At 43.7% G+C, this 24,355-nt stretch overlaps 1 long non-coding RNA gene across 1 annotated transcript in view; it reads right to left on the reverse strand.

Moving 5' to 3' along the window:
• The window catches only part of LOC122455762, an 81,307-nt gene that overhangs the window by 32,297 nt on the left and 24,655 nt on the right, over window positions 1-24,355 (reverse strand). The gene's annotated exons all lie outside the window — the stretch shown is intronic.

Genomic DNA, 24,355 nt, shown 5'->3' on the forward strand with positions numbered 1-24,355 from the left:
AGCCTTTATTCTTCTACGTGGGGGAGGAGAGTTTTGTCCTCTGAGAGTCACGGGTGAAAAAATGCAGGGAAGATATGGGGAGCTGAGACATGAGTGACACAACCAATGACAGGAAAGCCTCTGCACCCACTCTGCGCAGAGCAATGACAAAACAAGCACCACCCCACCTCCAATATTCCTGCCAAGAACGTCCCCAAGAAAAGAATGGGAAAACACCAAGAACACTGAGTATATGACATTAGAAATGGGGGCGGCAGATCCTCACCCCTACCCCAGCCCATTTATATCCTGCATACAAGGGCCAGAGCGGTGAGCAGGGGCCCCAAATGTCCAATATTTGGCTCCAGCACAGCACAGGATGTGGAAGAAGCTGTAAGACAAGCCTAGGCGCCGACTCCATGGGTGCTCTGGGGCTGGCACTGCCAATAAGCTCCCCCCCTTCAGATGTTCATTGGTGGGCAGGAGGCACTGGGGGGGTGGAGGGAGAGCGTGGGTGGGAAGAGACGGTGCAAGAGTGGGGGGAAGAGAGGGGGTGAAGTGGGGGCAGGAAGAGGCAGAGTGAGGGTGGTGCCTTGGGAGAAGGGGTGGAGCCTTGGGGTGGAGCGGGTTGGAGCACCTCCGGAGAAAGCTGAAAGTGGACACCTGTGCCTCCAAGGACCTCTTTGCAAGCCTTGGTTTGGAGGCTGTGCTGGGCCAGGAGGGGCAGGTTAGAGGAGGGGCCCCAGCATGCAATGCTGCAGAGATACTGTACAGTTGTGTGGGCAATCGGGCAACCTGGTGAGGTTGCTGTAACTTAGAAAGGCCCCCAAGACTAAATTACTGTGGGGGCCATAGAGCTGCCCTGGGAGGTCAAAAAGGTGGCTCCTTTGCAATCTTAGAGGTCCAACATACAATCTTATCCAAAAAGAGTCCAGTGAACAGACAGCACCCAGTCTAAGCCAATCTGGAGCTTTCCATGTGATTCACTGAGGCTTGGTTGGTCCATGTAATTGGTAGGGATACATCTCTCTAGCCAGAGTCTTCACAACCATAGTCCATAGTACCCGAGTACCTCACAGACACCAAGTAATTTAGCCTCACAAAACAACCAGGAGTTAGGGGAGTATGAAAAGCCATGGAATTAATGGGCAGGAGAAATGGAGCTATGTTAGCAGTACTGGTGCCTGCAGGTAAGGTTGGAGGAGCAGTATGAATTGGCCTAGATTACCTGTGCTGTAGATAACTAAAGGATGGCATTTTTAATGGCTGACAATCTAGAATCTTCACCAGTACAATATGACGGACAGCAAAAGGCTCCATCTCTAGCCAAGGGTGGTTGAGAAGGAGCTGAAGACAGTTAGCCCCCATGCGCTGGCTAGCCTTGTGGTGCAGCGCAAGGAGACAGCACATGCATGGGCCCAATGGACACTGCTACCAAAGTTCTCCAATCAGCAGCGCAGTGATGCAGATATACTTACAGCACCCACAGGGACACTATTCAAGAAATTTAGAGGACTGTAAGAACGGCCATACTGGGTCAGAACAATGGTCCATCTAGCCCAGTATCCTGTCTTCTGACAGTGGTTTCAGAGGGAATGGACAGAACAGGACAATTTATTGAGTGATCCAACCCCTTTCATCCGGTCCCGGATTCTGGCACTCAGAGATTTAAGGACACATGGGGTTGAGTCCCTTGATGGAGTTATTGATGGACCTATTCTCCATTAATGATCTAAGTCTTTTTTTAACCAAGTTATACTTTTGGCCTTCAAAACAACCCCTGGCAATGAGTTCCACAGGTTGACTGAGTTGTGCAAAGAATTAGCTTCATACAATCATAAACTTTAAGGTCAGAAGGGACCATCAGGATCATCTAGTGATTCTAGTCTGACCTCCCAAACATTGCAGGCCACAGAATCTCATCCTCCTCTCCTGTAATGGATCCATAGCTTCTGGATTAGTTACTGAAGTCCTCAAATCGTGATTCATAGATTTCAAGTTACAGAGAAACCACCATTTACTCCAGTTTAAAGCAGCAAGTGGCACCATCTCCATGCTGCAGAGGAAGGGGAAAAAAAAAAAACCCAGGGTCTCTGCCAATCTGACCCAGGGGAAAATTCCTTCCCGAACCCAAATATGGCAATCAGTTAGACCCTGAGCATGTGGGCAAGACCCACCAACCAGACACGTGGGAAAGATTTCTCTGTAGTAACTCAGAGTCCTTGTGTTTGTTTTAAGCCAGATGTCTATTAATTTCACTGAGTGACCCCCCTGGTTCTTGCATTATGCAATGGAGTAAATAACACTTCCTTGTTCATTTTCTCCACACTGTTCTTGATTTTACAAACCTCCATCATAAACCCCCTCAGTCATCTCTGTTCTTACCTGAACAGTCCCAGCCTTTTTAATCTCTCCTCATCTGGAAGCTGTTCCATACCCCTAATCATTTTTGTTGCCCTTCTCTGCACTTTTTCCAATTCTAATATACCTTTTTTGAGATGGGACGACCAGCACTGCAGGCAGTCGTCAAGTAGTGGGTGTACCATGGATTTATATATTGGTATTATGATATTTACTGTCTTATTATCTATACTTCTCCTAATGATTCCCAACTTCTGTTCGCTTTTTTGACTGCCGCTGCACACTGAATGGATGTTTTCAGAGAACTATCCATGATGACTCCAAGATCTCTTTCTTGAGTGATTAGTGCTAAATTAGATCACATCATTTTGTATGTATAGTTGGGATTACGTTTTCCAGAGTGCGTTACTTTGTATTTATCAACATTGAATGTCATCTGCCATTTTGTTGCCCAAATCACCCAATCTTGTGAGATCCCTTTGTAACTCTTCACCATTTGCTCTGGACTTAAATATTGAGTAATTTTGTATCAATTCTGCAAACTTTGCCACCTCACTGTTAACCCCTTTTTCCAGATCATTTTTGTATAGTTCCCCTTTTTGAAGTTAAATGCTACTGTGGTGGGTTTCTTTGGTATTCCCCCCATAAAAAGACATGAAATTTAATTACATTATGGTCACTATTACCAAGCAGTTCAGCCATATTCACCCTTGGACCAGGTCCTGTGTGCCACTTAGGACTAAATCAGAAAATTGCATCTTTCCTTGTGGATGCCAGGATTAGCTGCTCTAAAAAGCAGAATTTATTTATTTTATCTCTGCACACCCCATCCTGAGGTAATATGTTCCTAGTCAATATAGGGATAGTTGAAATCTCCCATTATTATTGGGATTTCTGTTTTCATAGCCTCTCTAATCTCCCTGAGCATTTCACAATCACTGTCAACGTCCTGGTTAGGTGGTCGGTAGTATACTCCTCCTCCTATACTCTTATTATTCAAACATGGCATTTCTATCCATAGAGATTCTATGGTACTGTAATTCATTTAAGATTTTTACTATATTTGACTCTATGCTTTTTTTCACATATAGTGCCACTTCCCCACCAGTGCGACCTACTGTCATTCCTATATATTTTCTACCCCCGAATTAACTTGTGCAATTGATTATCATCATTCCACCAAGTTTCTGTGATGTTTATTATATCAATATTGTCATTTAATACCAGGCACCCAAGTTCGCCCTTCTTAAGATTTAGACTTCTTGCATTTGTATACAAACACTTACAACATTTATCAATATTTAGTTTTCTGCCTTCATGTGATATAATTGAATGAGACTCTTTTTCATTTGACTGGTTTCAGAGTAGCAGCCGTGTTAGTCTGTATTCGCAAAAAGAAAAGGAGTACTTGTGGCACCTTAGAGACTAACAAATTTATTAGAGCATAAGCTTTCGTGAGCTACAGCTCACTTCATCGGATGCATTTGGTGGAAAAAACAGAGGAGAGATTTATATACACACACACAGAGAACATGAAACAATGGGTTTATCATACACACTGTAAGGAGAGTGATCACTTAAGATAAGCCATCACCAGCAGCGGGGGGGGGGGGGGGAAAGGAGGAAAACCTTTCATGGTGACAAGCAAGGTAGGCTAATTCCAGCAGTTAACAAGAATATCAGAGGAGCAGTGGGGGGTGGGGTGGGAGGGAGAAATACCATGGGGAAATAGTTTTACTTTGTGTAATGACTCATCCATTCCCAGTCTCTATTCAAGCCTAAGTTAATTGTATCCAGTTTGCAAATTAATTCCAATTCAGCAGTCTCTCGTTGGAGTCTGTTTTTGAAGCTTTTTTGTTGAAGTATAGCCACTCTTAGGTCTGTGATCGAGTGACCAGAGAGATTGAAGTGTTCTCCAACTGGTTTTTGAATGTTATAATTCTTGACGTCTGATTTGTGTCCATTCATTCTTTTACGTAGAGACTGTCCAGTTTGGCCAATGTACATGGCAGAGGGGCATTGCTGGCACATGATGGCATATATCACATTGGTAGATGCGCAGGTGAACGAGCCTCTGATAGTGTGGCTGATGTGATTAGGCCCTATGATGGTATCCCCTGAATAGATATGTGGACAGAGTTGGCAACGGGCTTTGTTGCAAGGATAGGTTCCTGGGTTAGTGGTTCTGTTGTGTGGTGTGTGCTTGCTGGTGAGTATTTGCTTCAGATTGGGGGGCTGTCTGTAAGCAAGGACTGGTCTGTCTCCCAAGATCTGAGAGAGCGATGGCTCGTCCTTCAGGATAGGTTGTAGATCCTTGATGATGCGTTGGAGGGGTTTTAGTTGGGGGCTGAAGGTGATGGCTAGTGGCGTTCTGTTGTTTTCTTTGTTGGGCCTGTCCTGTAGTAGGTGACTTCTGGGTACTCTTCTGGCTCTGTCAATCTGTTTCTTCACTTCAGCAGGTGGGTACTGTAGTTGTAGGAATGCATGATAGAGATCTTGTAGGTGTTTGTCTCTGTCTGAGGGGTTGGAGCAAATGCGGTTATATCGTAGCGCTTGGCTGTAGACAATGGATCGAGTGGTATGATCTGGATGAAAGCTAGAGGCATGTAGGTAGGAATAGCGGTCAGTAGGTTTCCGATATAGGGTGGTGTTTATGTGACCATCGCTTATTAGCACCATAGTGTCCAGGAAGTGGATCTCTTGTGTGGACTGGTCCAGGCTGAGGTTGATGGTGGGATGGAAATTGTTGAAATCATGGTGGAATTCCTCAAGAGCTTCTTTTCCATGGGTCCAGATGATGAAGATGTCATCAATGTAGCGCAAGTAGAGTAGGGGCATTAGGGAACGAGAGCTGAGGAAGCGTTGTTCTAAGTCAGCCATAAAAATGTTGGCATACTGTGGGGCCATCTGAGAGCCATCGCTCTCTCAGATCTTGGGAGACAGACCAGTCCTTGCTTACAGACAGCCCCCCAATCTGAAGCAAATACTCACCAGCAAGCACACACCACACAACAGAACCACTAACCCAGGAACCTATCCTTGCAACAAAGCCCGTTGCCAACTCTGTCCACATATCTATTCAGGGGATACCATCATAGGGCCTAATCACATCAGCCACACTATCAGAGGCTCGTTCACCTGCGCATCTACCAATGTGATATATGCCATCATGTGCCAGCAATGCCCCTCTGCCATGTACATTGGCCAAACTGGACAGTCTCTACGTAAAAGAATGAATGGACACAAATCAGACGTCAAGAATTATAACATTCAAAAACCAGTTGGAGAACACTTCAATCTCTCTGGTCACTCGATCACAGACCTAAGAGTGGCTATACTTCAACAAAAAAGCTTCAAAAACAGACTCCAACGAGAGACTGCTGAATTGGAATTAATTTGCAAACTGGATACAATTAACTTAGGCTTGAATAGAGACTGGGAATGGATGAGTCATTACACAAAGTAAAACTATTTCCCCATGGTATTTCTCCCTCCCACCCCACCCCCCACTGTTCCTCTGATATTCTTGTTAACTGCTGGAATTAGCCTACCTGCTTGTCACCATGAAAGGTTTTCCTCCTTCCCCCCCCTGCTGTTGGTGATGGCTTATCTTAAGTGATCACTCTCCTTACAGTGTGTATGATAAACCCATTGTTTCATGTTCTCTGTGTGTGTGTATATAAATCTCTCCTCTGTTTTTTCCACCAAATGCATCCGATGAAGTGAGCTGTAGCTCACGAAAGCTTATGCTCTAATAAATTTGTTAGTCTCTAAGGTGCCACAAGTACTCCTTTTCTTTTCATTTGACTGTTTCCCTTCAGTTCCTACCTGCACTCTATCAATGTCTAGGCTCTCCTCTTTACAAGGATATAGAGTACCCTCTTTAATAAATCCTCCCCTATGGGATGTATCTTTCTGAACCGTGTACTCCTCGGCACCTGTCAGCTTTCCCCAGCCCTTAGTTTAAAATCTCCTCTATGATCTTTTTAATGTGATATGCCAGCAATCGGATTCTGTTTTAGTTTAGGTGGAGACCATCCTTCCTGGACAGGCTCCTCCTTTTTCCAAAAGGTTCTCCAGTTTCTAATAAACCAAAATCCCTTCTCCCAGCACCATCGTCTCATCCATGCATTGAGACCCTACAGTTCTGCTTATCTAACTGGCCCTGCACATGGAACTGGAAGCATTTCAGAGAATGCTACCATGGAGGTCCTGGACTTTAATCACTTACCTAGCAGCCTAAATTTGGCCTTCAGGACTTCTCTCCTATCCTTTCCTAGGTCATTGGTACCTACATGTACCACAAACACTGGCTTCTCCCCAGCACTGCAAATAAGCCTGTCTTAAGAGGTCCGCAACATTGGCAACCAGCAGGCATTTCACCATGCAGTTCTCCCAGTCTTCACAAACCCAGCTATCTGTATTTCTAATGATCGACTCTCCCCTTGCTATTGCCTAACTCTTCCAAATAACTGGAGTTCCCTCCCCCGGAACGGTATCCTCAGTATAAGAGACTACTGTGACATCATCTGGAGGGAGGGTCCCAACTATGGGATCATTTCCTTCTGTTCCACTCTGATGTTCTCCTTTCCTGACATTTTCATCCTCCTCAATAGCTCGCAGGCTGTCAGACTGGGGGTGGGACCGCTGTACTATGCCCCAGAAAGTCTCATCTATGTACCTCTCTGTGTCCCTTAGCTCCTCCAGTTCAGCCACACTGGTCTCCAGAGCCCATACACGACCTCTGAGGGCTATGAGCTCCTTGCACCAAATACACATATGCCACCTGCCCACAAGGCAGGTAATCACACATGCTGCAGTTATTGCAATATACTGGATAGCCCCTACTCTGCTGCTGGACATTTGCCTGTATTATTTTTCTTCTTACAGGGTTTGTTTGTTCTTTGTGGGTTTTTGTTTTGTTTTGTTCTGTTATTGGTAAAAACAGAAGTGTTTGCTATTAATGTCTTACAATGCGTAAATTGATCATTGGCCCTGAAATTTGGGGATAATCATAAACAGTTCATCATGAAGCTAAAATACACTGGCCTGAACTTTTTTAGTTTTTTTCAAACAAGCTATTAGAGACGGACAAAGTGCCCAGTGAACAGTCCATTTCTCAAATATAGCTCCTTTTTGTGCTCACAACTTATCTACAAAGCGACTTCACTGTTTATAAATGTCTTCATTACTAGAAATTACTCAATGGTTTGTGTGAACATATTGCAGACTATGGACATGGGTGCAAGTTATTCACTGCAACTCTTGCTTTAAGTATTTGCTGCAGTAAGCAAGTTGCTGTATGCACAGCGTGAGTGGTCACCTACTCACATGCTATCATTTCTGCTCCCTAACTGGACGATCAAAACCCATGAAGAACTTTCAAGACTTCTACAAAAACACTTCTGACCCAACTATATATGCACATGTATTTCCCATACTTTCCCCATACTTTAGATGGTGCAAAAGACCAGATTATGTATCTACATACTAGTTTTAAAGGCAAGATTCTGCCCACAATTTTCAGTAAAGAGGAGGTGCACACAGTGTGGCCGTAAGTGGCTGTTTCCAACTTTCATTTTTTGTTTTTCCCCACAATATCTTCCTTGTTTTCTTCTTGTGGCTTTGGGGGATGGGGGAGCAAGGGTGAGGCCTCAGGGCAGAGTGTGGGTGGGACCACGGTTTGGGGAGGCTTAGCCTCTTCTGGCATATTATACCCACTGCCCATGACCTGTGGTTTTATTCTGACATCTCTGTCATCTTTTAAAGCAAGGGTGCAGATTTAAGTTCACACCTGATCCAAATTAATTAGCGAGTTGGCTAATCCACTGGAAGCAGGCATACTTTAAACATGTGTGAGTAGATAATGAGTATTTCAATCCCATCTCTCACTCATTTGAACTCTCGCTGATATTTACAAGAATTAATGTTTTATGAATTTCAATTACACTGCTTTAGTCCTGAGTATCCCAGGTATTTTCAGTTCCTCAGACAGATGATATTTAACTCATCTATACACACTAAATGGCTTCTGGTTCAAATCACACTGATGTTAACTTGCTTTGATTTTGACTAACTCAGCTAGTCCCTAAAAAAAAGAAAAGGAGTACTTGTGGCACCTTAGAGACTAACAAATTTATTTGAGCATAAGCTTTCATGAGCTACAGCTCACTTAATCGATGAAGTGAGCTGTAGCTCACGAAAGCTTATGCTCAGATAAATTTGTTAGTCTCTAAAGTGCCACAAGTACTCCTTCTCTTTTTTGCAAATGCAGACTAACACGGCTGCTACTCTGAAATCAGGTAGTCCCTGATTCATTGAGATGATCTTTGCAGCTCTATCTAGGGACTTATAGCACACCCATCACTCTGCCATTGAACGCCTATCCTGAAACCCAAGCAGCTATGAGATTCAGCATCTTTATGTCGGATTCCAGGACAGAAAAATAATATCTGCAAAACTGACAAATTTCACAACATTTGCTCTAACATAGCCCCAATTTTATTTAATGCTACTGCAGTGTTATTAAAGACAACAGAGTCTAATGTTATTTATTTGCCAGAATCTCATTACAAAGAAAGGAATGGTATCAGACTGGTCGACATATAAGTCTCAGCTGCTCTCTACATATTAATAATGTTAATTCTTATTAGAAATGCTAAATGGCTTCACAATAAGTAGTGAATCTACAATAATTTGAGGTCTTTGTTTACATTTTGCCAGAAGTCCCCTCCTGCATTAAAAAACACAGGAAAGGGGCTCTGTGGGTAGAAATATCTGGGATATTGGTACCCCCAGTCTAGGTGTAGGTGCTGATCTCTGGCACCCAACCCACAGCTCCTTGGAAGCATGGGCAGTCTCAGACTCCCATGGGAGAAGTTAAAGAGCCCTCCTGCCAGACATCTGATCTGTGTTTCATAATACCTTACAGGGAAAGCTTGTGAGCTGACTGCTGCCCCCCGGTAGGCATTGGCAAAAAGGTTAGTCCAGGAGAGGGAAAAAGTATTTCACATTTATTTCTTGAGGATTCCTATCTCGGCTGGAATGATAGGGCAGTTTTGACACTAATAAGAAGACAGGCATTGACAGGTTATCTCCCTGACAAGACAGTTCTTTCAAATTCTCACAGCTATAGAAATAATCCTATTAGTCCTTCTTCCCTCCTAGCGAGTTCTTGTACTTGTTTGAGTGGTTTTATTTTTAGAAGGTTTTTATTAGTTTACACATTTGGAATATTCAAGTGTCTAAGAGACCCTTTGTTTCCATACTTGCATTTTTTTAAATAAGCTGTATGACAATCTTTGACTTTAATTTGGTTTTCTCTGGGAAATAAGAAGGACATCCTAGCTAATTAAATACAAGTTTGGAATTTGATTGGTTGGTATATTCTTAGAAGTAACTGACATGGATTTGTAATTACAACATTCATAAGGATCCCCAAATGGCCCCCTCAAGGATTGAACTCACAACCCTGGGTTTAGCAGGCCAATGCTCAAACCACTGAGCTATCCCTCCCAATACTGTCTTTTGAAATATGTTCTTTGCACAAATAAACACATTTTTTAAAATGGAGCAAATGGGGTGTCAGACAGTAAAGCTAGAGGAGCAGGAAAATGGTAGTAGAAACCAAATTCTATCACTTTTCATTACATGATATTCCACACAAAAAATGTGACATTTTGGCAACTTTGCATGTAGTAGTCATACCGGCTCTATTCCTTGTACCAGACTCAGCAGTGCCCAATGCCAGACCTGCACAGAGGGGTCACTGGAATGCCCCCTTTCTGCAACTGATGCTCTCTGTGGAGGCAGAGGTTAGGCAAGGATAACATAGATTGGGCTACTCCTGGTCTACACCACTCAGGTATTCCCCTTCATCGGGGGAATCTCTTGCTGTCCACCTATTATATCTTTAGACCCCTAGAATCATAGAATATCAGGGTTTGAAGGGACCTGAGGAGGTCATCTAGTCCAACCCCCTGATCAAAGCAAGACCAATCCCCAACTAAATCATCCCAGCCAGGGCTTTGTCAAGCTGGGCCTTAAAAACCTCTAACGAAGGAGATTCTACCACCTCCCTAGGTAACCCTTTCCAGTGCTTCACCACCTTCCTAATATCTAACCTAAACCTCCCCCCACTGCAACTTGAGACCATTACTCCTTGTTCTGTCATCTGCTACCACTGAGAACAACCTAGCTCCATCCTCTTTGGAACCCCCTTTCAGGTAGTTGAAAGCAGCTATCAAATCCCCCCTCATTCTTCTCTTCTGCAGACTAAATAATGCCAGTTCCCTCAGCCTCTCCTCGTACGTCACGTGGTCCAGCCCCCTAATCATTTTTGTTGCCCCCTGCTGGATGCTTTCCAATTTTTCCACATCCTTCTTGTAGTGTGGGGCCCAAAACTGGACACACTACTCCAGATGACGCCTCACCAATGCCGAATAGAGGAGAATGATCACGTCCCTCAATCTGCTGGCAATGCTCCTACTTACAGCCCAAAATGCCGTTAGCTGTCTTGGCAACAAGGCCACACTGTTGACTCATATCCAGCTTCTCGTCCACTGTAACCCCTAGATCTTTTTCTGAAGAACTGCTGCCTAGCCACTCGATCCCTAGTCTGTAGCGGTGCATGGGATTCTTCCATCCTAAGTGCAGGACTCTGCTCTTGTCCTTGTTGAACCTCATCAGATTTCTTTTGACCTAATCCTCTAATTTGTCTAGGTCCCTCTGTATTCTATCCCTACCCTCCAGCGTATCTACCACTCCTCCCAGTTTACTGTCATCTGAAAACTTGCTGAGGGTGCAGTCCACACCATCATCCAGATCATTAATGAAGATATCTAACAAAACCGGCCCCAGGACCGATCCTCTTGTGCTCCCACCTGATGCAACAGAGGTGCATTAGAAATGAAGATCTAATCCATAAAGTTTTACCCAGCCCTGTCACGTGGTATGTTCAGGACCCCCTGCATCTACTATGCTCTGCACAGCTTAGATTCAAACAGTCCTTGCCACTACAAAGGAAATTCTTGATGGCTAATGGGTCAGACCTTCAGCTAGCGTACATCAGCAGTGCTCCACTGATTATCATGTTACCTTTTAATTAAATGAATGGAACTGCTTTACCAGCCTGAGGATCTCACCCAACATGTGCGAACTCAAAAACTGTTCAGACATTTCCCCATAACCTCAGATCGCGAATGTTACACCAGTGAAGACGTACACATGAATTGGTAGAAAGATACATGTTAACTGTACAGAAAGGGTGCCAATAAGCTATAATTAAAAATGCCAGAAAATCCCAACTGACTGAAATTAAAATGTTAAAAGATTAGAAATATGTACTTTATTTGTTGTTTAAAAAAAATATGTCTGGCATGTAACCACTTTTGTACTGCACAGATACCAACCACATGGTTAGTGCATATAGCTAGGAAATCAGTGGAGTTTATCATTAGGTATCAACAGAGGAAAACTAAGGACAGCATGCAGTAATTCTGCAGATACAGTATTCTGATTTAAGAGTAATTTATGTCTGCTCATTTAGACTGCAGTTATTCCAAATACCAGATGGTTTTTAACTTCTTTAGTCCTACATAAAAATGGTGATTAGTGCACATTATATTTATTCTGTGACTGTAGAGGAAATGTAACCAGCTGAGGTCAAACCCTTATGGCAACGCAAGAAGAATTCTCTGCCTACACTTTACCGCTAGGAAGTGAAAGAAAGATCTGTTTTGTTGTTCCAACATTCTAGTTTATTGCTGACATTTATTATGCTACCTTTCATAAATGAGAGGTAAAGGTGCAGCGAAAATCAATAGTAATAAGAACTAAATTACATTAATATTGAACAGGAGCAGAGAGGTATTCTGCCTTTGATTAAGTCATTACTAAATAGAATATGAAAAAATATTTTCTTACATTGTTCATAAACAATATAGTACTGTATGTGGAAATATGTGGACAATGAAATACTGGCTTCTTCAGCAAAAGGACTTTATTAGTGAAACATTTAGATTGTCCTAGCAGTTGCAGCTAGATGCAACCTAGTTGCCCCAGTTCGGGAAGGTGGATGACCTACATCAACGAAAAACCCCTTCTGTCGATATAAGAAGTGTCTACACTATGGCGCTACAGTGGCATAGCTGCATCTATATTGTGTAGCTATGCCCATATACTGAATAGCAAGTTAATATCTTCAACCTAGGAGAGATTCCTATTCCTTCTACAATAAATTTTTTAGGGGTTACAAAATTAGATGCAACAAAAACATGTCTGAAAAGGTCCTATTAGCTCTATAAAGGGCACTTGTAAAAACTCTTCCCCTTGGAGCACAAGTTCTGTTGACTTCAGTTGCTTTGGAAAAATCTCCTTACTAACCTTCAACATGGGTCCAAGTCTGAACTCATCTTCATACCTCCTATGCCTTCACAACTTTTATTCCTCTTGGGGAATGAACAGACCATGTCAAAGCAGAGAGTCTAATCAAATTACAAAAAGCACCTTTAAGAAACAAGACACGGAGGTTCAAAGATATATGCCCCCCTCTGTAATTCAACAGTATTAAGGATGGGAACACAGTAGGATAAAGACTGGGAGGTGAAAACCCTTGTCCCTCATTATTTGGACAATGCCTGGAACATTGCTGTTTTGATTAATCAAGCAAAGTATTTAAACCCATGCTTAAATGTAAGAACCTGCTTACGTCCCATTGAAGACAATGGAGTTTAAGCATGTCTCTAAAGCCAAGCATATGCTTATGTGGTGTGTGAAATAAGGATGGATTATTTAACGGTTTAAGACCCAATCCTGCAAGTGACCCCCTGCAGGCAGACCTTTGCAATGAAGTCAAAGGGGCCTTACGGGTGCTGGGGTTTGCTGTTGCCATTAGATGAAGGCTTGTGTCAGATCCTTCAAGTTCTTATCCTGTGCCTTGCTGGATCTAGTCATCCTTTGATGTACATGTGCAATAACCAATAATAAAGATTTTGCATGTGTTTAGAGAGGCAAGTTAGCCCCATTATTAGAATTAATATATCAATAAATTACAGAAATCATACATTGGCCCAGTGCTCGCCTTTTGGTGCCAAAGAATATCTTTGTGTTGGCAGAGCTTTCCTCTTGTAATTAAACTGAGTCCATTCTTGAACCTGTTCTATCTGAGAATGAACCGCCGAACCACAGATCATCAGTGCAAGCTGCCGCATTTGAGATAGATCAGTAATACAGTTTGAGAAATAGATGCACTGATGAGGCATTGCTGAAGGAGCTCTCTTCACTATTCCAGGAAGAAAATCAGCCACGCACACCGTATTAAAACCTAGTTTCGTGATAACCTGGTAGGAACGCTGACGCTAAATCGGCATTTACATTTCCAGCTGGGGTATTCAAATCCAGAATCAATGAGGCTGCTGAAGACCTGCTAGTGATGCCAGTGGACTGAAAGGGAGATTCCAATCCTCTGCGGTGGCACTGCAACTTATGCAGGCAGTCGTACTGATGTACAAACACTACTAATTCCTGCCAGGCCTGGTCCCTGCACTCTGCCTGAGCGAACGGTTGGTTTGCAGAGAAATTGTTCAAGTCATTCTGGAATCTTCCGGCATATCCTCGGGCTATGGGCTGCATTAGCATACATGATCCATTAAGCAGCTTTTGGTCATGGCTGAAGGCCTGTGGCCCCAGTTACTCAGGGACCATAATCCTGCCCCTTTCCTGTTATGCCCAGGGCTGCAGCAAATCTGTGGTGCATGGTGCAAAGGCCTCCTGTTCCTGACCAGTGACAAAACAGCCCAGGCCCTCTTTATCCTTAGCTGTAAGATATGAACCTACTCCTCTCTGACCTGCTCCATCCCAGTTGAACTGACAAAGCAGCAACGGGGCCAAACTGTCTGTCTCCTTTGCAGAGGATATTTCCACATGTGGGAGTCTGCACCAGACACGGAGCTGGCAGCGAGGCACCACTTTCCATTCAAGCAGGGAGATGTGTCAGGGTGTGGCCGGAGCATGCCGAGCACTGACAATCTCTCTCAGGGGCACCATTGGAGTTTAGTTCAGCTGCTCTAAACTTCTCTGAGGTTCTGGCTAGAGCAGAACAAGCCAGAGAATCAGGGAGCTGTAACCAATGATCCCGCCTCCCTGGCATGTGTGAGCCCAGCTCTGTCATAGCAGAGAAGACAGACCTAGGTAAACTACTGTACCTCATGGATTCTGCGGTAAACTCTGCAATTTTAGTCCATATGCTCTACTGCAGCATGAGTTCAAAAGGGATTGGGTTATTTGCAGCTTTTCTTCAGATAAGGGGCAAAATCAAGTGACTGTAATTTATACTTTGAGAGAAGGAACATATAATATGAGGCTTCTTGTGGGGGCAGGGTACAGGACAATCCTTTAAGTGTGACTGGAATGTAAGTACTTATACGTACATCTTCATTCTAAAATGTATGGTTAGCTAGTTTGGAAATAAAAATTAAAAAACCCAGAAGGTTAAAACGGCTACTTTAATAAAAACACAGTTGAAAATTTGCTGTGTATTAATAAGTAGAGAACTCAAAGTATAGCTAAAGTGTTGTAGTGGTCACTGATGGACTGAAAACTATGGAATAAGCCACAAATCCGAGGCTAGTTTTATTGTACATTGTTCAAACTGCCACTGTTTCACATACCGCAGCATGGAAATCATGCACTTTGGGTTTACAAAACAAGGGTGTGACCCAAAGGCCAATGAAGTCAATGGAAAGGGCTTTGAACCAGTTTTTATGAGCAGTCAAACCTCAATCACAAAAAGTCTTTTTCTTTTTTTACTTCCTAGGAGCCATTTTCCTCCCTCATCCTTTGACGATCCCTTAATAAGGCTACTTGGACTGCAGCCAGCCACGGATTCTCAGTCTCAACTGCTGTATCCCATTTAAAATCTTCGAGAGTTAATGCCAGACACTCAGGAGGTGTCAAAATTGTGTGTCCAATTATAACTCCATAACAATCATGGAGAGGAACTGGCAGATGGCTATCATATGCCTAAAGTATCATTTCTAAAGTAAAAAAAAAATTGTTTTCCCCATCAAATTAAATATTTTCCTGTTTGAGTTCATATTTAAGAAGAATTTAGGAAAACCTGCCTGTGATGCAGAAACATTCTGTCTTACATTGGCACGCTATGCTTTACAGCTCTTCTTTGGGGATGGCTCTAAGATGTCCCAGATGCCAAGATGTTTTTTAGCAGCATCTGGCTTTTTGGCACACTTGGGTTGGCAGCTTCAACATTGCCACAGGGTAGTTCTATGTTTCAAGTATGTGACTGGGATTGCCTTGACCTTCTACATGACATTTCTTTTTGACTTACCTTTCTGTGAGAGCGGCATTATTTCCTCTCTGGTGTCATGGCTCATGCAGTTTCAGTGTGTTGAATCCACAAGGGGATCTTAAAATCAAATCACAGGGGACATCCCTGTATGATTAGATGTGAAATTGTTGGATCATTCTAAGCCAGGGTCATCTGTGGGTCACAAACGGCTTTTCCTGCCCTATTGCCCTTGTGAGAGCAACATGACCTTACTGATATTCGGGGGGTGGGGGAAGAGAAGGGACAAAATTTGAAATATTTTTAGTTTAAAAAAAACACAAAACAAAAAACACATTGTTCCAGAAAAATGTTCCCGTTTTTCAACCAACTCAGATATTTTGATGCACCATCACTTATAAAATGCAAATGTGCGTTCTACGCTTGATTTATATATGCACATCAGAAATCTGCTCCTTCTGATCAATCACAGCATGGTCTAGAGCAGCACTTCCCAAACTGCGAGCCAGGGCTTTCTTGGGGAGATACAATGATTCACGGGGGAGCTCCGAGTGTTGCGGGTGGGGAGGGGATTGAATCGATATGGCTGCTTTTCTTTATTTCTAATTAAGATACTATTAAACTAGGCTTAAAATCACCTGTGTCTTATATACATGTCTCTGTCTTATGTTGCTGCTGGGCTTGAGAACCTTTCTGTGCCCTCCTCTCCTGCAAAGGGGCTTCAGCAGAGAGACTCCCTGCTGGGGGAAGCATTCAGCGGGAAGTCTCTTGACTGAAAGATCCCTGCTGGAGCAGAAGGCCAGGCAACGCTTCCAGAACCAGTAGCACCAGCAGTTGCACATACGGCAAGGGGGCTGAGGGAAAAACCAGTGCATGTTATCTTTATCACAGAACGATTTTTACCAAGTGCCAAGACTGCATGTAGCAAACATTTGGCTGAAGATTATTAGATTTGACTGGTTTCAGAGTAGCAGCCGTGTTAGTCTGTATTCGCAAAAAGAAAAGGAGTACCCGTGGCACCTTAGAGACTAACAAATTTATTAGAGCATAAGCTTTCGTGAGCTACAGCTCATTTCATCGGATGCATTTGGTGAAAAAAGCAGAGGAGAGATTTATATACACACACACACACACACACACACACACAGAGAACATGAAACAATGGGTTTATCATACACACTGTAAGGAGAGTGATCACTTAAGATAAGCCATCACCAGCAGCAGGGGGGGAAAGGAGGAAAACCTTTCATGGTGACAAGCAAGGTAGGCTAATTCCAGCAGTTAACAAGAATATCAGAGGAGCAGTGGGGGGTGGGGTGGGGGGGAGAAATACCATGGGGAAATAGTTTTACTTTGTGTAATGACTCATCCATTCCCAGTCTCTATTCAAGCCTAAGTTAATTGTATCCAGTTTGCAAATTAATTCCAATTCAGCAGTCTCTCGTTGGAGTCTGTTTTTGAAGCTTTTTTGTTGAAGTATAGCCACTCTTAGGTCTGTGATCGAGTGACCAGAGAGATTGAAGTGTTCTCCAACTGGTTTTTGAATGTTATAATTCTTGACGTCTGATTTGTGTCCATTCATTCTTTTACGTAGAGACTGTCCAGTTTGGCCAATGTACATGGCAGAGGGGCATTGCTGGCACATGATGGCATATATCACATTGGTAGATGCGCAGGTGAACGAGCCTCTGATAGTGTGGCTGATGTGATTAGGCCCTATGATGGTATCCCCTGAATAGATATGTGGACAGAGTTGGCAACGGGCTTTGTTGCAAGGATAGGTTCCTGGGTTAGTGGTTCTGTTGTGTGGTGTGTGGTTGCTGGTGAGTATTTGCTTCAGATTGGGGGGCTATCTGTAAGCAAGGACTGGCCTGTCTCCTAAGATCCGTGAGAGTGATGGGTCGTCCTTCAGGATAGGCTGTAGATCCTTGATGATGCGTTGGAGAGGTTTTAGTTGGGGGCTGAAGGTGATGGCTAGTGGCGTTCTGTTGTTTTCTTTGTTGGACCTGTCCTGTAGTAGGTGACTTCTGGGTACTCTTCTGGCTCTGTCAATCTGTTTCTTCACTTCAGCAGGTGGGTATTGTAGTTGTAGGAATGCTTGATAGAGATCTTGTAGGTGTTTGTCTCTGTCTGAGGGGTTGGAGCAAATGCGGTTATATTGTAGCGCTTGGCTGTAGACAATGGATCGAGTGGTATGATCTGGATGAAAGCTAGAGGCATATAGGTAGGAAAAGCGGTCAGTAGGTTTCCGATATAGGGTGGTGTTTATGTGACCATCGCTTATTAGCACCATAGTGTCCAGGAAGTGGATCTCTTGTGTGGACTGATCCAGGCTGAGGTTGATGCTGGGATGGAAATTGTTGAAATCATGGTGGAATTCCTCAAGAGCTTCTTTTCCATGGGTCCAGATGATGAAGATGTCATCAATGTAGCGCAAATAGAGTAGGGGCATTAGGGGACGAGAGCTGAGGAAGCGTTGTTCTAAGTCAGCCATAAAAATGTTCGCAAAAAGAAAAGGAGTACTTGTGGCACCTTAGAGACTAACAAATTTATTAGAGCATAAGCTTTCGTGAGCTACAGCTCACTTCATCGGATGCATTTGGTGGAAAAAACAGAGGAGAGATTTATATACACACACACAGAGAACATGAAACAATGGGTTTATCATACACACTGTAAGGAGAGTGATCACTTAAGATAAGCCATCACTAACAGCAGGGGGGGGAAGGAGGAAAACCTTTCATGGTGACAAGCAGGTAGGCTAATTCCAGCAGTTAACAAGAATATCAGAGGAACAGTGGGGGGTGGGGTGGGAGGGAGAAATACCATGGGGAAATAGTTTTACTTTGTGTAATGACTCATCCATTCCCAGTCTCTATTCAAGCCTAAGTTAATTGTGTCCAGTTTGCAAATTAATTCCAATTCAGCAGTCTCTCGTTGGAGTCTGTTTTTGAAGCTTTTTTGTTGAAGTATAGCCACTCTTAGGTCTGTGATCGAGTGACCAGAGAGATTGAAGTGTTCTCCAACTGGTTTTTGAATGTTATAATTCTTGACGTCTGATTTGTGTCCATTCATTCTTTTACGTAGAGACTGTCCAGTTTGGCCAATGTACATGGCAGAGGGGCATTGCTGGCACATGATGGCATATATCACATTGGTAGATGCGCAGGTGAACGAGCCTCTGATAGTGTGGCTGATGTGATTAGGCCCTATGATGGTATCCCCTGAATAGATATGTGGACAGAGTTGGCAACGGGCTTTGTTGCAAGGATAGGTTCCTGGGTTAGTGGTTCTGTTGTGTGGTGTGTGGTTGCTGGTGAGTATTTGCTTCAGATTGGGGGGCTGTCTGTAAGCAAGGACTGGTCTGTCTCCCAAGATCTGAGAGAGCGATGGCTCGTCCTTCAGGATAGGTTGTAGATCCTTGATGATGCGTTGGAGGGGTTTTAGTTGGGGGCTGAAGGTGATGGCTAGTGGCGTTCTGTTGTTTTCTTTGTTGGACCTGTCCTGTAGTAGGTGACTTCTGGGTACTCTTCTGGCTCTGTCAATCTGTTTCTTCACTTCAGCAGGTGGGTACTGTAGTTGTAGGAATGCATGATAGAGATCTTGTAGGTGTTTGTCTCTGTCTGAGGGGTTGGAGCAAATGCGGTTATATCGTAGCGCTTGGCTGTAGACAATGGATCGAGTGGTATGATCTGGATGAAAGCTAGAGGCATGTAGGTAGGAATAGCGGTCAGTAGGTTTCCGATATAGGGTGGTGTTTATGTGACCATCGCTTATTAGCACCGTAGTGTCCAGGAAGTGGATCTCTTGTGTGGACTGGTCCAGGCTGAGGTTGATGGTGGGATGGAAATTGTTGAAATCATGGTGGAATTCCTCAAGAGCTTCTTTTCCATGGGTCCAGATGATGAAGATGTCATCAATGTAGCGCAAGTAGAGTAGGGGCATTAGGGAACGAGAGCTGAGGAAGCGTTGTTCTAACTCAGCCATAAAAATGTTGGCATACTGTGGGGCCATGCGGGTACCCATCGCAGTGCCGCTGATTTGAAGGTATACATTGTCACCAAATGTGAAATAGTTATGGGTCAGGACAAAGTCACAAAGTTCTGCCACCAGGTTAGCCGTGACAGTATCGGGGATACTGTTCCTGACGGCTTGTAGTCCATCTTTGTGTGGAATGTTGGTGTAGAGGCTTCTACATCCATAGTGGCTAGGATGGTGTTTTTAGGAAGATCACCAATGGACTGTAGTTTCCTCAGGAAATCGGTGGTGTCTCGAAGATAGCTGGGAGTGCTGGTAACGAAGGGCCTGAGGAGGGAGTCTACATAGCCAGACAATCCTGCTGTCAGGGTGCCAATGCCTGAGATGATGGGGCGTCCAGGATTTCCAGGTTTATGGATCTTGGGTAGCAGATAGAATACCCCAGGTCCTGGCTCCAGGGGTGTGTCTGTGCGGATTTCTTCTTGTGCTTTTTCAGGGAGTTTCTTGAGCAAATGCTGTAGTTTCTTTTGGTAACTCTCAGTGGGATCAGAGGGTAATGGCTTGTAGAAAGTGGTGTTGGAGAGCTGCCTAGTAGCCTCTTGTTCATACTCTGACCTATTCATGATGACGACAGCACCTCCTTTGTCAGCCTTTTTGATTATGATGTCAGAGTTGTTTCTGAGGCTGTGGATCGCACTGTGTTCTGCATGGCTGAGGTTATGGGGTAAGCGATGCTGCTTTTCCACAATTTCAGCTCGTGCACGTCGGCGGAAGCAGTCTATGTAGAAATCCAGGCTGCTGTTTCGACCTTCAGGAGGAGTCCACCTAGAAAATGTTGGCATACTGTGGGGCCATCCCACTCTTGGGTAACAGTGTGCTTCATTCCAGCCTTAAGTATCTCAGCTCAAGGAAATCTCTTAGAATGATCAAGTGAACAAAGGGTGAAGACCAAGTTTTCAAAGCTAACACACCAGGAATTCTGGATTTCTGTTAAAGGGGAGTATGAAGAACTCAGTGGTGAAGCTACGAAAGTGCTGCTTCCATTCACTTCTAGTCTGGGTTTTCAGTGAAAACTAAACATAGAAATTATTTAAACTTGGAAAACCAAGTTACGACTGATGCTACAAGAGATTCAATCAAACATTACTACATGGCTCAAGACAGGCCAAATCTTCTCACTAAAATCTTACGCTTTGTCTGAACACACACACACACACACACACACACACACACACAAATTCCATGTTTTCAAATCATAGTTTTAAAATCCAGATTAGATTGAATTATATAATTTAACAAATTGTTTGTTGTTGAATAAAGTCACAAAACCATCTGATCTCTAGCGTCCCTAGTGAATCTGTCTGAAGTTAGTTAAAAAAATATTTGGTTGTGGGGAGCCACTAACATCTAAGATATCTGTAAGGGAGCCTCAGTACTAAAGGTTTGGGAACTACGTATCTAGTGGATAGTGTACTAGACTGGGAGTCAGGTGACCAGAGGGCAAGTCACTTCACTTCTGTTTCCTTTCCTGTCCGTTGTCTGGTTTGTCTAATCAGATTCCAGCCTCATCAGTGCAGGGACCGTTTCTTATAATGTATTTGCACAATGCCTAGTGCAATGGGGAACTGATCTCCATTGGAAATCTAAGTGCTACTATATTACTACTAATGATCATCCCATTTATTTTTCTTAAATGTCATGGGATATCTACAACCCACTTTCTGGATAAGTGTGTATCAAGATTATCATTTACAGTAGCACATACTATGTGCTAGTTTTTTTCCTGCTTTAAGGAGATCGCAGTCTGAGAACAGACAGGACAATAAAAGGTAACAGAAGAATGGGAATGTGTGAACAAGAATAGACAAATTATATACAAGTCAACTTGTTTCACTGTAAGCAATACGTTAATGAAAAACACAGTATTACAAATCCACACAGTACTCCACACAGTATGTATGTCCTTTCTAATAATTCCATTTTGGAATGCATCTTTGCATTGCTTTCACAGCCATAAGCATTGTAAGACACTGTGCTGCTAACATCTCTCTCAGACATAGGCTATACGGTTCAAAGAAGTTGTCAACAAAGTTGACCTGTTAAGTGAACACATATTGAATGATTTTAGGAAATGCCTAGTTAGAGGAATGTCCTTACAATAAACTACTTCATCATTTTACCTTTCATACATCTATTAAATTGGCACAGCAGTCCAAACAGAAACCATTTTGCTATCCTTCAGAGTTATCTGGTTTTAATGAGTCTCTGGGGGTACAGCAATGGATTTTGCTGCCAATTACCATTCAGCTGAACACTGCCATGGAAACATTGAACTAGAGGAGTTTGGTGTTCCTGCTTATAAACTGCTATGCTGCAAAGTTAGGTTACATGCAACATTGGCAGAACACACCAAATGGCAACTTTTACAAGGAAAGTAAAACCAGAGGCTAGGTCATCATCAGTGCTGATTTTCACAGTCAACTTGAACTGTATATTTTAGTGCATGGGTAGCTCCTCGAGTATGCACCCAGGGTCCTGGGCAGGCAGGGCTCACCTGTGCCACTGCTGATCCTGACACAGCTTCACTGCTACTGTTACCTGAGCTAGCTTTGAGATAGATCAATAGAAAGAAACTAGGTCAGGCAAGTCTACACGAGCTGCAATAACGCTTCCTGACTGCAGTGTAGACCTACCCTAACTTTGTATCCCTGGTTCTTCACATACAGAAACAATGGAAGTTTGATGTATTGGAGCACTTCCTCTGAAGGGATCTCTGGTGTTTGAGGCAGAGGATTGGGAGCTGGGAATTATGGGGCCAACCGAATTCTACAGGCCTTTCCCATCATTAGTCATTTGTATTGCAATTATGCAGAGAGGCCCCAACCCAGATTAGGGATTCACTGTGCTAGGCATTGTACTATTTATAATAAAACACAGTCTGTGTGCCAAAGAGGTTACAGACTGAATAGATGAGACCAAGGATTATTCTCCCCATTTTACAGATTGGGAAGTAAGGCCCGCAATTAAGTGATTTGCCCAAAGTCAAACAGGGAGTAGAGCAGAGCCTAGAAGTAAATCCAGGTCTCCTAAATCTCAGTTCAGTGTCACGGAGTCACAGAGTTTTAAGCCAGAAGGGACCAGCATATCATCTAATCTAACATCTGGTATGTCACGGGCCACCAACACCATCTGGCACCGCACACTAAACCCAACCATCAGACCAAAGTATCAGAGCCCACAGGAGACTAGACTATATGATGCCACAGGCACAGAATAGGAGGGACTGAGGTGTAACAATGCCCAAGGCCTGCATGGCAGGGAAATGATTAAGTGAGATTTACCCTGATAATCCTGCTAAGTGACCTGAACCCACGTGCTGCAGAAGAAGACCAAAAAAACAAGGCCAATCTGACCTGGGGAAAATTTGTTCCTTCCTGACCCCACACACGGCCATCAGTTAGATCCTGAGCAGCAGCTGGGCCACAAAACCATCTTCCTTTCATATAAGTGTTTGAGGTGGGCAGGAAGCAGGTGTCTGGAGCTGGGGGGTTTCATTGCAAGAAGGGGGTTGGGAGAGAGACAGTGGCAGGGAAGAAGGGGATGTTCCCACAGTAGTGGGAAAACACAGACTGTCGGCACCTCAGTGCAGATTAATGGGAACTATTACTGCATAGTAAGGCCCTAATCTGCAAATGAGCCTCACTCCCATTTAGGAGTTTACCAAAATAAGAGGCTAAGTTTTCAAGAGTCCAGTGCATGTTGGCCGCTGACCTCTATAGAAAATTTGTCCCTGAGCCTCTCTATTGAAGGAACCATCTCAAAGACTGATCTGGAACACAGGTCTTTAAACTAAACAAGGAAAGCCTCTGACACAGTAACCAGAATAGGACACTAACATTTTTATGCTGAATATGCAAGCAGATAATTAACAAACCTAGAGCAGCTGAGATTGCACAGCCATTCAGCAGTTTGAACACAGTATTAGGCTCCTTCCAAAAAAAAATCTATCTATCTATCTATCTATCTATCTATAACTTTTCTGTAGGAAACCCCCTGATTTAAAACTACAGTGTCTGATGAAAGGGGCAGAGGAGAAGGGAGAGAAAAGCAGTATTTCTTTGAAGCGCATTCTGCAGCTTTGACAGTCAGAGATCACCCTCTAGTAACACACAAGAAGGGTTTTCTTTCTTTCACCCTATGAAGACTGACTTAAGAAGCACTAGACCGAAGTTAACTTTGTCCACACTAGACAGCACATTCAGATTTCAACCCAGCTGGGAGACCTGGAGGAAAGTGTAGAAGTCATGGACTGCTGCGCAAACAACCTGGTGATAAGGAGCCATGAATCACTGCATATACAATACCAAAGCAAGGGGTGAGATCCTCAGCTCATCCACCCTAGCCCCTTTGTACCTCGTAAAGGGGCTGAGCTCTAAAAAGGGGCAGTAAAAGCACCAAAACAGGTCAGGGAACAATTTCTCTGGCACAGGTATAGTGTGCAGCAGTTATAAGGCTGCCCCCGATCACCCTTTCACAAACCCTGGGGTAGGCGGTGGTGTTGGGACACAGAGAACTCAGAGCTGTAGAGATTCCAGGCATTGGTGTGGAGGCTACTATAAAATAGACTCTTGGGGGTTGACTAAGGGGGCCAGTGACCGCCCCAGCTCCTGTAACAGTCCTGGATTGGAAGGGTACACAGGTGGCTTGATGCTGGAGCTGTAAACTTACACAAGG

The sequence above is a fragment of the Dermochelys coriacea genome, chromosome 9 (genome assembly GCF_009764565.3).
Source record: "Dermochelys coriacea isolate rDerCor1 chromosome 9, rDerCor1.pri.v4, whole genome shotgun sequence".
NCBI classification, from domain to species: domain Eukaryota; kingdom Metazoa; phylum Chordata; order Testudines; family Dermochelyidae; genus Dermochelys; species Dermochelys coriacea.